This window comes from Zalophus californianus, chromosome 11, assembly GCF_009762305.2.
Source record: "Zalophus californianus isolate mZalCal1 chromosome 11, mZalCal1.pri.v2, whole genome shotgun sequence".
Taxonomy (NCBI): Eukaryota; Metazoa; Chordata; class Mammalia; order Carnivora; family Otariidae; genus Zalophus; species Zalophus californianus.
This window is the reverse complement of record NC_045605.1, coordinates 60,897,708-60,912,361: the sequence shown is the minus strand read 5'-3', so window position 1 is coordinate 60,912,361 and position 14,654 is coordinate 60,897,708. Positions and strand designations below refer to the sequence as shown.

General features: G+C 35.0%; 1 pseudogene; it reads left to right on the top strand.

The window, feature by feature from the left end:
- Window positions 1–5,732: 5,732 nt before the first annotated feature.
- On the top strand, window positions 5,733–6,677 carry LOC113913657 (annotated as a pseudogene).
- The last annotated feature ends 7,977 nt before the right edge of the window (window positions 6,678–14,654 follow it).

Sequence of the window (14,654 nt, the reverse complement as noted above, 5' to 3'; positions counted from 1 at the left end):
AAAAAAAAAGAATGACTGGATTTGGCACAATAGCTCATTAAAGATCAATGCTTGTATTTTTTCAGAAAATTCATTTGCTCTGAAACAGACTACATTATGCCGACATGCAAAACCTCCTTGTCATTACGTCATTGGCCCCATCAGAGGAATCCATGTCCATATCCACAACCTCACTGTTAACTTTCTACTTCAGTGCTTCATACTACAAATAATAGAGAAAAAAACGATTACTGGCTTGTGAAGGTATAATAATGAAGTTTAAGTATACCAAGTAGAAAAGGAAAACATAAAGTGTTTGCATTTAAAACCTGGTGAATGCAAATCACTGCCATGGGCTGTAAGATTAACCTCTGCTTATTACATAAGACACTCAGTCACTTGTAGAATTCATTTCTCAGTCATGTTCCATTCTGACATGTCCTTTTCACTGCCTTAATAAAGAACAACTGCCACTCACTGTAGAGATGGTCTTGCCAATCTTGAAAATGGATCTTGTTTTTTTTTCCTTTTGTCCCAGTGGCGTTGACATTCTAGGAGAAGCAAGATTTATGCAGGTCTGGGAGTCACTGGAGTAAAACCTGAACCTTGGGAGGTGCTGAGAGTGAGTGATGCAATATACAGGGGCTGTGTTCCTCTGGGGGAATGAGGGCAAACTCAGGGGCCGTGTCTACAGAGCAGACTCTCCACTCCACCAAATTCTGAATATTCTTACAAGTGCAAGTTTGTAATAACAATTCCCCTGCCCAGGGAGATTTGGAAATAAACATTGGACAGACAGATAAAGAAGCATCTTGTAGCTTGATTCCTCCCTAATTAGTCTTTACATGTTTTTTGAAGGGCAGCAGATATGTCCTATATAAAACAGGTTACTGTTATTAACATAAAATTTTACTTTATTTCCCTCCATTTCAGTTACAACTTTTCTCCCTTTTTTTGATTGCATGGCTTCAGGGTTCAAAGAGTTCATGTGCTGGCAAACAAAACATTGTTTAGAGTCATAATAGTTTTGTATAAGTTTGATAATCCTTATAAGCTGCTTGAAATCTGAGTCTTTATTTTCATTACAGCAATTTTACTGAGCACTTTTTTTTTTTAGCATTTAAACTGTGCTAGGAATCTCAGCATTATTTAATTCTCAGAATTAGAGTAGTTCTGTTATCTAATTTAATTTCTAGGTTTACTGAATGCACATGTCTTTTATTTTAATGGCAATAGACCACAGAGATAAAGAATGTGCTTATAAAGCCAACCTTTCTGGTTTGAAAACCCTTCTCCAACACCTGTGAGTACTATGTCCTTCGGCAAGATACTTAACCTCATCTAAAATGGGGATGATAACATTATTTCACAGGATTTCCCTGACAATTAAGTTAGATAAAATTGTAAAGCATTTAGAATCATGAAAGACACAAACAAAACACTTGATGAAAGTAAATTGTTCTTGTTTCCATTTTAGAGATGAAGAAACTGAGGTTAGAGTGGCACTCTTTAATAAGTGTCCTATCCATGAGCCACTATGGACTATTTTGTACTTGGAATGTGGCAAACCAAATTGAAATGTTATGTAAGTACAAATTACATACTAGATCAAAGCCTTAGTGAGAAAAGAATGATTTAAAATGTCTCTTCAAAAATTTTTATATTGACTACATGTTGACATAATATTTTAGATATAGTAGGCTAAATAAAACATCAAAACTTGTTTCACCCATTCGATTTTACTTAGAATATCTAAAACTATGTAAGTGGCTCACCTTGGATTTCTATGGGCTGACACTTGGTTAGAGATACGTACTGGAAACTTTCCCAAGATCACACAGCTATGTCATTAATATTGTTCCAATTACTTTTATGAGTCTTTAGACCTAACTGCATTATCTTTCTACCTTAGAAAACAACTTCAAAGTTTTATTGTTGAGAACGTTCAAGTCATCTAAACTGATAATTTTCAATGTGTTGAAAAACTCTAGTTTAGGCACACTACACTACAGAAATCACTGAATAAAGAGGGTTTCTTCCCTACATATTTAAAAGTTTTGGAGTTAGACTCAAATGGACTTTATATTTAGTAGTAAAACATGCTATAATCAAAACTTATGCAATGACTCAAAGGCAGTTCTAAGAGGAAATTCTATAGCCATAAATGCCAACACTAAGAAACAAGAGGTATTTCAAATAAATAATTTTACTTTTCACCTCAAGGAACTAGGAACAGAACAAACTAAGCCCAAAGTTGGCAGAAAGAAAGAAAGAACAAAGATCAGAGCAGAAATAAATGAAATGGAGATGAAAAAATGTAGAAATGATCAATGAAACTAAACTGTTTTTTTTTGAAAGAGAAACAGAATTTACAAACTTTTAGCTAGACTATGAAAAATAAGAGAGGAGGCTCAAGTAAATAAAATCAGAGATGAGAGATGAGACATTACCACTGATACCACAGAAACATAAAAAGTCATGAGAGACTTCTACAGACATTATACACCAACAAATTGCATAACCTAGAAGAAATGGATAGGTTCCCTAAAACATAAAACTTACAAAGACTGAATCATGAAGAAATAGAAAATTTCAACAGACAAATGATGAAAAAGGAGGTTGAATCAGTAATCCATTGCACACAGAAAAGCCCAGGATCAGATGTTTTCACTGGTGAATACTGCTAAATATTTAAAGAAGAATTAATGTCAAACCTTCTCAAGCTCTTTCAAAAAATTGAAGAGGAAGGAACACTTCCAGACTCATTTTACAAAGCCAACATAATTCTAGTACCAAAGCCAGATAAGGACAGTACAAGAAAACTATAAACCAATATTCCTGAGGAATACAGATGCAAAAATTCTTGACAACATATTAGCACACGGAACACACAAAGCAACAACAATATATTAAAAAGATCGTATGTCATGATCCAGCGGGATCTATCCCTGGGATGCAAAGATAAGTCAACATATGCAAATCAATAAATGTGATACACCACATTAATAGAATAAAAGACAAAATCATATGATCATCTCAATAGAGGCAAAAAAAGCATTTGACTAAATACATCATCCTTTCATGATAAAAACTCTCAACAAATTGAGTATAAAAGAAATATACCTCAACATAATAAAGGCCATATATGACAAACACATGGCCAATATCATATTTAATGGCAAAAGGTTGAGGTTTTTTTTTTTTTTCCAAGATCAGGAATAAGAGAAGTGTGCCCATTCTCCCCAGTTTTATTCTACATAATTGGAAGTCCTAGACAGAGAATTCAGGCAAGAAAGGGGGGAAAAGGCATCCCAATAAGAACTGACGAAGTAAAACTGTCTTTGTTTGCAGATATGATCTTATATAGAGAAAATCCTGACGATTCCACCAAAACAAAAACCAAAACCAAAACCCAGCTAGAATTAATCTACAAATTCAGTAAAGTTACAGGATATAAATCAACATACAGAAAACAATTGAATTTCTATACACTAAAAGCAAAACAATCAAAAAGGAAATAAGGAAATCAAACCCACTTGCAGTAGCATAAAAATAATAAAATACTTAAAAATAAATTCAACTGGGCAGTTTTCAATATCTGCACCCCCATGTTCATTGTAGCACTATCCACAATATGGAAACAACCTAAGTATCTGCCTATAGATGAATGAGTAAAGAAGTTGTGATATATATTAATATATACTTAATAAAATATTATGATAAATAATTAAATAAATATTAATAAATAATACAATAATTTCCAGCCACGAGAAAGAAGAAAATCCTGCCATTGTAACAACTTAGATAAAATTTGAAAACACGATGCTACGTGAAATAAGGCAGACAGAGAAAGACAAATATTGCATGATACCCCCTATATGTGGAACCTAGTGGACCTGAACTCAGAATCAAAGTAGAGTGGTTGTTCCCAGGGGCTGGTGAGTCAGGGAAGTGGGGAGATATTCACCAAAGGATAAACACTTCCAGTTATAAGATGAACAATTTCTGGGGATTAATGCGAAGCATGGTGATTATAGCTAATGGTACTGCATCATATATGTGAAAGTTGCCAAAAGAATAGACGATAAATGTTCTCACTACAAGAAAAAAAATGGTAATTATGCAACAGGATGGAGGTGTTAGCTACTGTTATGGTGGTAATCATTTTGAAGTATGTAAATGTATCAAATCAACATGTTGTACAACTCAAATTTACACAATGCTATGAGTCCATTCTACCTCAATAAAGCTGGCAGGAGGGGGAAAGAAGCTCTAACTGAGAAAGTTTGTGATTGATGAAAAGCAGTTGCTCACAAACACTGAAAAGTCTCCAGAGCAACAGAAGAAACAGAAATAGCTACCTTGTAGTAGGTGGTGAGAACTGAATGACTGGTTTGTGAAGGAAGGCAGTATAATAGAGGATCTTAAGCTCACTGAGGATTATGTTGAAAGAAAATAGAACTGATAAATAAGATATTTTTAGTGTAATTTTAAAGATTAGACAGAACCCCTGAAACCTTTAAATCTCATACTATGGAAGCAACAGGCACTGAAAAGTGATCACAATGAAACTGAAGACAGAGATGAGCCGTTAAGAATATACACCTTTGGGACGCCTGGGTGGCTCAGTCGGTTAAGCACCTGCCTTTGGCTCAGGTCATGATTCCAGGGTCCTGGGATCGAGTCCCCACATCGGGCTCCCTGTTCGGCTGGGAGCCTGCCACTCCCCACTGCTTGTGTTCTCTATCTCTCTGTGTGTCAAATAAATAAATAAATAAATAAATAAATAAATAAATAAATAAAATCTTAAAAAAAAAAAGGAGTATACACCTTTGAGTCAGCCTGCAAGGATTCAAATCCTCCCTGCGTGACTTTAGCAAGCTGCTTAACCTCTCTTGAACTCAATTCAGTCATCTATAAGGCATGGCTCACAAAAACGCCTGCTACTTAGGATTTGTGTGATTTTACCTATCTTATAATTGAAGTATAACTAACATACAGTGTTATATTAGTTTTCCTAATAGTTTTTAAACGCCTGGAACAGCGTTTGAACATCAAATGGAATATGTGTTTGTTAAATAAAATAAGTGCACTCCCCATGGATAATTCCAGATTGCAGTCAGATAATAGCTGTTTTAATCATTCACTTTAAAATGTGAACAGAATATCTCTAGGGACATGGGGTCCATTTATACCCATCTCTTTCCTGACATTTATACACTACAGCTCTCCAGGTGTCTCTTGATGAAAGCACTTCCAAAGATATGATCTACTTTCTTGGGAGCAGAGAAACAAATATATCTTTGAGTTTGTGCAATTGAGTTGAGACTTGAGCAGCAATAGAAGAGAAAGACTGAATCACAGGATCCATGAAAAGACAGACTGAATTGCATCTCAAAGGTGAAGGGTAACTACTTTTTACAAATACTCTGAAAGCTTAATAGGCATGTGGAAGGTCAAAATTTATCATAATCGCTAGTTGCTTGAGAAAAGACAAAATCTATTTTAGATCACTTTTTCCTGTGTCTACCCTCTATGTTTTACTAGGTAGAAATAGAACAAGATTCCTAAGTGTGGAGATGTACTTGGATAACAGACGTGAGGGACAGTAAATGTGACTTTTTAACTTAAAGAACTCTGTATTACATACATATACCACTTTTGCTCAGATGTATGACAAAACCAGTTGTATGGAAGTTACCTACCAAATGGACACAAGTGCTGACTCATAGAGAAAATACCTCACATTATGCATGCCTGCTTTTCCTGCTTATGACACCAATTCCTCAACCTTTTTCCTAACAGCCTTCACTGTCCTGGAACAGGAATATCCCTGGCTCTCCATCCCTTCCTCCTGTATCTATGCTATGCCACCTTCAGGGAACTGACTGGTGTTGCATGTGATCCGCACTGAGCTGAGCCTGCGTGAACCCATGGTCTACTTCCTGGCCATGCTGGCCTTCACTGACCTGTGCATGTGGCTGTCCACAGTGCGGAAAGTGCTGGGGATCTTGGGGGGACTCAGTCAGGAAGGCAGCCTGGATGCCTGCATTGCCCAAGTTCACTTCATCCATGGTCAGTCCCTCACGGGGTCTGGAGACCTTCTTGCCATGGCTTTTGATCGCTTTTCAGCAATCTGGAATCCCCTCAGATATACGTCCATACTAACCGGTGCCAGGATCATTAAGATTGGGTTGGGAATTTTGGTTAGGAGTTTTGTGTTTATCTTTGCTCCCATAATCCGCCTTAAGTCTTTCCACTAGTGCCATTCCCACATCCTCTCTCACTCTTTCTGCCTTCACCAAGACCTACTGAGACTAGCATGTTCTGACACCCATTTCAACAGGTTCTATGCCTTGGCTCTGGTGATTTGCACCCTTTTGTTCGAGTCCATGTTAATTCTTGTAACCTGCATTCTGATCCTGCATTCTGTCTCGGCTGTTGCATCCCGGGAGGAGCGGCTCAAGTCCTTACAGACCTGTGTCTCCCACATCTGTGCCGTCCTGGTTTTCTGTATCCCAATCGTCGGTCTCACCATCGTGCACCATCTGGGGAAACACCTATCTCCTGTGGTCCATGTCCTTATGGGAAACATCTACATCACCTTCCCACTCCTGACGAACCCCATCGTCTATAGTGTGAAGACCCAACAGATCCGTGGCAGGATTCAGAAGTGGTTCTCCATGAAGAAGCAGTAAAACACTTTAGATTACATAGACATAAGTGGTTTACATGTAGAAAATTTCAGGCAGGGAGAGGGAAGGAATATATTTACTTAAGGAAGTTGAAAATAAGGCAATTGAAAACTAAGACTTACAGGATATGCCATTACTTGAAAGATTTGTAAGTATTAAAAAAGTAATCAATAGTAATCAAACCCAAGTTTGAAGTTCTGATAATAGAGTCATTCATCACATTTCATTATCATTTCTGACTAGAAAAATAATATTCACAATTGTCCAGAGAAATTTAACTTGCAAGGAATATCTACAAAGAAGTCATCCAAACACACACAGTATATATTCATCTCTGGGGGCACAATTTTATCACCACTTGGTATGGTGGCTGTGATCAACATAGACATTAAAATTGGTTTCCAACCTTAAGTGACGTTTTCAGACTGGTTGGTATTTTGATTGAGAGTCATTCCAAAGCATCATCACCCTTCCCTTCTCATTAATTTGTCAATAGACAACTTCGTTTCCTCCTTCTCAGAAGAATTTCTATCATTTTTTACCTATCTTTAAATGACTATTAAACTGACAATCTTAATTTGAGTCTTAGAGAAATTGATGTCCTTTACTTTGTAGAATAAATGTTTCACTGATCTGCTACAGGAATGTCTTTTATCTTTTCTGGATTTGATAAATATCAGCAAGGCAAAACTTTTCTTTTTTGTAGGGGCATTTCCTACTGATGGCAAAACCATGTTTACTTAGTAATTAATGTGAGGTGAGATAACTAGCCATTTGGGAAAGTAATAAAACCTAGTCTGTACTGGAAACCATGTGGAATTGTCATTCATGTGTATCTTCAAGAGAGAAGATACTGTTAGTTTTTTTAATCTGTAGCAATAACTCATCTTCATCATTCTCATCCTTTTCACCAAATAAAGAAAAATACTCATATATGTGCTACTAGATAGAGCTGATCTTTATTGCTTTGTGGAACTCTGCCCATAAGCTTCTGAGAGAAGACTTGGCAAGCCTTTCATCTCCTTAAAGGATTTCTCCAAATATTCTAATCCATAGTCCTCTCCCCTCTTCTATTATTGGAGATCTGAATCATTAATGCCATGACTCAATCTTCATAGCATGCATTCCTGAAGAGGCAGTCCTGTTTTGGCATACATGTAAAATGTATTAAGACGCATGCATATATAGGAGATCAACTTACTGATGGCAAATATATAAGCATACAAACTAATAGCTATTAAGTGTCAATCTTCTAGAAAATGTGTAAAATAGAGATAGAAGAATGGGTGAAGAACTCTACCTAGGGAAAATGTGCTTTTCTTATTAGATTCCTTTGGAGTCCTTATATTTTGAGAACTCAAGATTTGAGCTAATCATGAATGTGTAGTGGACTGAAAAAAATAACTTCCAATCTTCAAAGGTAATATGGCATTGGGTTTACAATATCATATTTGCCCTTTCTCCTACCTCTCATTAAAATGCATCTAAATGTGTATCAAATATAGAGTTCACAACAACTCAAAAATAAGGAAAAATAGTCAAATGGTTAAACACTTGAAAGTAAATTTCCATAATGTAAATGAGGCTACACTGTAAATGAATCTGGGTTAAAACATACAATTGATTATTCATGCCTCTTTATTTTGTGAACTGAAGAATCACCAATCTGAATCTATTTAAGAAATAAACTTTTCCATTCAACTTATAATCAAAGAGATGGAGTTCAAAACAGCAATGATTATATAAAAAAACAGATTTTTCATAGATTTTTGTCATAATTTTCTTTGAAGTATGGAAAAAGTCAAGAATTTTCACTATAGGTTGATAATTTAATGTTATTTCTTTATTTATTAGTCAATGAGATGATTTGAGAAATTAATTAAAATGTTCATATGAGATGGAAGAAGGTAATGTTCTTATTGACTTCAAACTGACTCTAAATGTCATACTCAATAATTTTTTTCTAACAATTTGTTAAAATTATAAGCATTCGGGATGCCTGGGTGGCTCAGGTGGTTGAGTGTCCAACTCTTGGTTTCTGCTCAGGTCATGATCTCAGGGTCTTGAGATCAGGCCCCCTGCTTAAGATTCTCTCTCTCCTTCTCTCTGCCCTTCCCTACCCCTCCAGATGTGCGTGCGCTCTCTCTCTCTCTCTCTCTCCCATCTAAAAAAAGAAAAGAAAGAAAGAAATTATTAAAACTTTGATAGAGGTTGTAAGGGCATACACCTGAAATAGAAATACATTCCATACTCTATGGAACAGTATCCGTTCTAAAATTTTCCATAGTTTCATTGTGACTAAACAAATAACAATATTTTTAACTTAACAGAATTTTTATAGTTTCTTAGTGAAGATTAAAAGAGAAATAAAAGAATTTTAAAAGTACATTTCAAGGGATCCCTGGGTGACTCAGTTGGTTAAATGTCCAACTCTTGATTTCAGCTCAGCTCATGATCTCAGGGTCCTGGGATTGAGCGCTGCACTGGGCTCCCCACTCAGTGGGGAGTCTGCTTGAAAATTCTCTCTTTTTCTCTTCCTCTGCCCCTCTGCTGGCTTGTGCTCACTCTCTCTCTCTAAAATAAATAAATCTTAAAAAAAATACATTTCGAGTAATGCTTGGGAATAGTTTCTAAAATTAATAAAATACATATAAAACAACAATATTTTATACAAGAAGATATGAGAACAAAGAATACCCACACAGCTCAACAGAATATTAAGTACAGAAATGACAGTAGATACATAGAAAAAATAAGGAATAAGTTTAATGAATTTTAGTGCCATTTAAATTTTTTAAGAAAATATGGATTCTTGAATAATTATTTCGCAAATTCAGAGATAAATCTATACCTAATTTCTTTTTATTTCAAGTTTTTATTTAAATTTCAGTTAGTTAACATACAGTGTAACATGAGTTTCAGGTGCAGAATTTAGTGATTCATCACCCACATACAAATCAAACCGGTGCTCACCACATCATGCCCATCACCTATTTACCCCAACCCCCTGCCCGATACCTAATTTCTTAACACAAATACAATTACAATATTCCAAAATCATTTATACTTATACCAATATCATACATATAAAACTGAAACTATAAAATTAAGGAAAAACTGTTCTTTTAAAAAATATTTTTAAATAAGCTATAGCTTCCAGATAAGGACTGTTCATAAAATGAAAATCAATAATTTGACACAAACACATATACACACATAGAGATACATAAAAATAATAAGAAATATCAAACTCTTAAACTATTTGCAGTTCAACATATGGCAAAATTAGTTTACTCAGGCGAAACATACCTACAAATTATTATGACAATAAAACAATATAAACCAATAAAAACAAGATATAGAATTTAAGTTGTCAGTACTTAGAAATTGAAATAGTCAATAAATATTAACATATGTTCAATCTCATTTAAAATTAAATAACCACAAAATTTAAAATAAGAGGTCAAATACAATTTCATATTTGGTATAGAACTGGAAAAATAAAATATGTTTATCAGGATCCAGTGTTGCTGAGATTGTTAAGATACAGAGACCTGTATATGCTTTTAATATGAATGTAAGTTAGCAAAAGATTTTTGGAGATAAATATCACACATGTAAACAGTGAAATCTCTATTTAGGTTAAAATATATACTATTCTATAACTTGTATACCTTTGGGGGTCATTAGCTAATATTTATTAATCTTATAACAATTGTCAAGATGTACTTTTTGTTTTAAAAGTTGTGTATTGAATATTTCCCAAAATTTTGGCAAAATGTTTGAATTAAACTCTGAAGTTCAATTTTTTTCTTGAATTTATTCTATATTTCCATGATGACGAAATGGAAGAACAAAAAGAAATCAGAATAAGGCTTTAGAACGTTACAGAAACACTTCTAAACATCACTAAATCTTGGCTGAATAAATTTAATATTAAACATTCTCCACAGGATTTCTCAAGAAAGTGGGCTTAACTTTAAATTTAGGAAATAATTTGTGGAAGGATGACCACACTTTTCTCTCTGAGCTCTAAAGTATCTAACACCGTAATTGTGGCAAATGAACACTGGTGAAAGGAATAGCTTTAAAAATGGAGAGAAGATTTTCTGTGATGGTAAACACCACAGAATACTTAAATATAATTAGCTTATATGCCTTTTGATGCAAATTATAATCCTTGTTTTCATTAGCTAAAGTTATGTCTCCGTGTGAACTATATGGAGCAAGCTGGTTGTGGTCTAAATTATTATGAAGAAAAATACTAGCTTCTTGAGGCTGAAAATATAACCTGATAGAGTTACATGGTAACTTATGTGAAACCAAACTTAGATTTAATATTATGATCAAGACCAATTTCTTTCCGTTAGAGTGATAATTGTCACAGAACATCTTAATTCTTGTCAACCCCTAAAACCATGTATCATTTATTAAAAATGATGTTAGTGCTGTGGGCATAAAATTAGGCTATCACATTTATTTCATAATATAATTTGTTTATTTATTTATTTAGTTAGTTGTTTAGTTAGTTAATATATTGCCAAAGCAGATTTATTAATAATTAAGTAGAAGTAGAAAAGGAATATTTGGTGGATGATGAGAGGCAGAGATCAAAAGGACAAAAAAACTATATAATGGATTTTTTATTTTTTTTTGTCCTTTTGACATTTCATTTCATTTTATTGTGTAGTTTTGAAGAGCGTATAACCCAATTACATGAAATGTTTAGTCAGCCACCTGGCACATAGTAAGCACCTAATAAATGTTAGCTACATATCTGTTTTTCAGAGTATGTAAATTCTATGATAAATAATGTGCAATTAATTCAATATTAGTTTGTTACAGCCATATTTTTCATAATGTATTTTTTCAATACACAATTGCTGAAAGCAAAATTTCTTTTATACAAGTAGATAAAAAGCTTACCCAAAACACGTCCTTATACTTAAATAGGCTAGAAATGGCTGCTTTATGCAACTGAAGTACATATGGTATGTTTTCTTTTTTTTCTTCAAGTTTTTATTTAAATTCTAGTTAGTTAACATTCAGTGTAATATTGGTTTCAGGAGTAGAATTTAGTGATTCATTACTTACATATAACACCCAGTGCTCATGACAGTGAGTGCCCTCCTTAATACCCATCACTCATCCAGCCCATTCCCCACCCACCTCTCCTCCATCAACCCTCAGTTTATTCTCTATAGTTAAGAGTCTCTTATGGTTTGCCTACCTCTTTCCTCTCCTTCCTCTATGCTCATCTGTTTCGTTTCTTAAATTCCACATATGAGTGAAATCATATGTTATTTATCTTTCTCTGACTGACTTGTTTTACTTAGCATAATACATTCTGGCTCCATCCACATCATTGCAAAAAAGGTAAGATTTCATTCTTTTTGATGGCTGAGTAATATTCCATCACACACACACACACACACACACACACACACACACACACACACACACACCACTCTTCTATATCCATTCATCAGTTAATCGACATTTGGGCTCCTTCCATAGTATTGCTATTGTTGATAATGCTGCTATAAACAGTGGGGTGCATGTGCCCCTTTAAATCAGTATTTTTGTATCCTTTGGGTAAATATCTAGTAGTGCAATTGCTGGGTCATAGGGTAGTTCTATTTTTAACTTTATGAGGAACCTACATACTGTTTTCCAGAGTGGCTGCACCAGTTTGCATTCCCACCAACAATGTAAGCGAGTTCCCCTCCACGGCCTCGTCAACATCTGTTGTTTCCTGGGCTATTAATTTTAGCCATTCTGACTGGTGTGAGGTGGTATCTAATCATGGTTTTGATTTGCATTTCCCTGATGATGAGTGATGAACATCTTTTCATGTGTCTGTTAGCCATCTGTACATCTTCTTTGGAAAAATGTCTATTCCTATCTTTTGCCCATTTCTTAACTGGATTATTTGTTTTTTGGGTGTTGAATTTGATATGTTCTTTATAAATTTTGGATGCTAACCCTCTATCAGATATGTTATTTGCAAATATCTTCTCCCATTCCATAGGTTGTCTTTTAGTTTTGTTGATTGTTTCCTTGCAATATAATTTACTAACAGGGCCCAAGACCCCTAATTTTTCGTTCAGGGAAAATTCATATTATTCCCAGGAGGGATAACCACACCTAGATAGATGGACAAGATGATATGGAAATGAATGTCGTGGAAAATATGAAAGATAATTACTTCTATGCACTTTCAAGGTCATTTTGAAGTTAATGGAACTAGCTCTCAAATAGAAAAGAGCAAGAACAAGAAAGGGAAAGAAAGAATGAACTGTGTGCATTTTTAAAGAAAATGATAGAACTAGTGTTTAAAGGGTGAGATGGGCCAGGCTGGTAAAAGCCAAGAGTGATACACCACTCAGAATCCACAGGGGAAAGGAAGGAGGGTGAGTGGCCAACACAGAGGTACAGGGTCATTATTCTAGATTTTCAGAGTTTAGACAGGAAATGAGTCCAGAAACTAGGTCTTCAGGGATAAAATCCAAGGGGAAAAGTGGGGAAAATGTTAAGAGCAGGGTCAACTCTTAAAAAATAGCAAAATTTGGATAACTTTACATCAAAATGGAGGATTTTTTTTTTTCTCAACTAAAGGCATCATGGAGAACATTAATAGGTAAGACCCAGACAGAAGTCATTGGCAGAGTTTACCACTAGTTTTAGGTTAGAGTATCTGAGAAGCACCTGCAAGTCAACAAGAAAACCTCAAAATCAGCAAGAAAAATAATCAATAAATTAAACCAACTACTTTATGTGAGAAAAAAGCACAAATGACATAAAGGTGTCTCTCCAGCATATGCGAGGACTCTCAGACACATTAACAATAAAAGAAATGCAGTGTCTGAAATGTATGAAAACTTGCAGTATAACTTATTTACCATATTAGAAAATATCAAAGACTTAAAATCCAGAGCAATAAGAAATATAACTTATGAATTACTGATAGGAGGACAGATAATGCACATGAATCTTTTTTTTTTTGAAAATTGACCCGTTTTAATTTTTTAAAAACAAAAAACACAACACAACATCCAATTATTTTTACCATCTACAATTCAGTTATATCCAAACATTCTAAGACCAAACAGAGTGCCCTGGCCAGAAGCAGGGGCTGAAGACGTGACACTGAAGACACACGAAGGTGAATGCTAGAGGTGACAGTCCCAGCTAGCTGCAGGTCACAGGTCTTCCAACACACGCCGGTGCCTTTCGGCTCAGTTTGCTCATGTGTTTTACAGGAAGCTCTTTAAAATAATTTCATCCCAGACACTAGATTTCTTCAATAATACGCAGCTCCATAACATTTCTGTTTCCATCCAATTGACGGGAATTAAAAAGCAATTTTTGTTTTTGTCTTGTTTTGGTAGCGCAGAGAGGTAAAACTATCCGCCAGATTCCTTTAGTAATAAATGAGGAAAGGAGAGGTAAGAAAAGATCTGGGCTGTGCTGGGTGCCGGTTTCTACTTGTCTCTTCAATGTTGACTTCTGAAGTGTTAAATCACTCTCATGCCACTACAATGATTAGTACTAGTAATCTTTTTGCAGATGATAAAAGGAAAAATACCCAATGGACATAAAAATGGTCAAAAAGATTTTACTGTGGGTCAATTTTTCCCCCCAAAAAAGATACAAAATGAACATACAATTGGGATGGTAACTCCGTTAGACATTCCAATTCACCCAGTTGCTTGTTCGCCATAGAAGTAAAGAGAACAGGCATTAAGTTTGATTAGTAATGTCATAGTAGTAACCAGATGTGTTAATGGCAGCTTATCTGAGGTCCATCAATCCTTGGAATACGTGTAGGGAAGCACGGCTGTCGTTCTCCGACTGCCCACATCTGAACACATTCAGCTACCATGGAAACTACAAAGCGAGGAAAAATATACTTATTCCAAGATTCGTGTACTGGGATTTTTAAGCGCCCTTTCTTTTGTAAAGCCCCGGAGTGGTGAT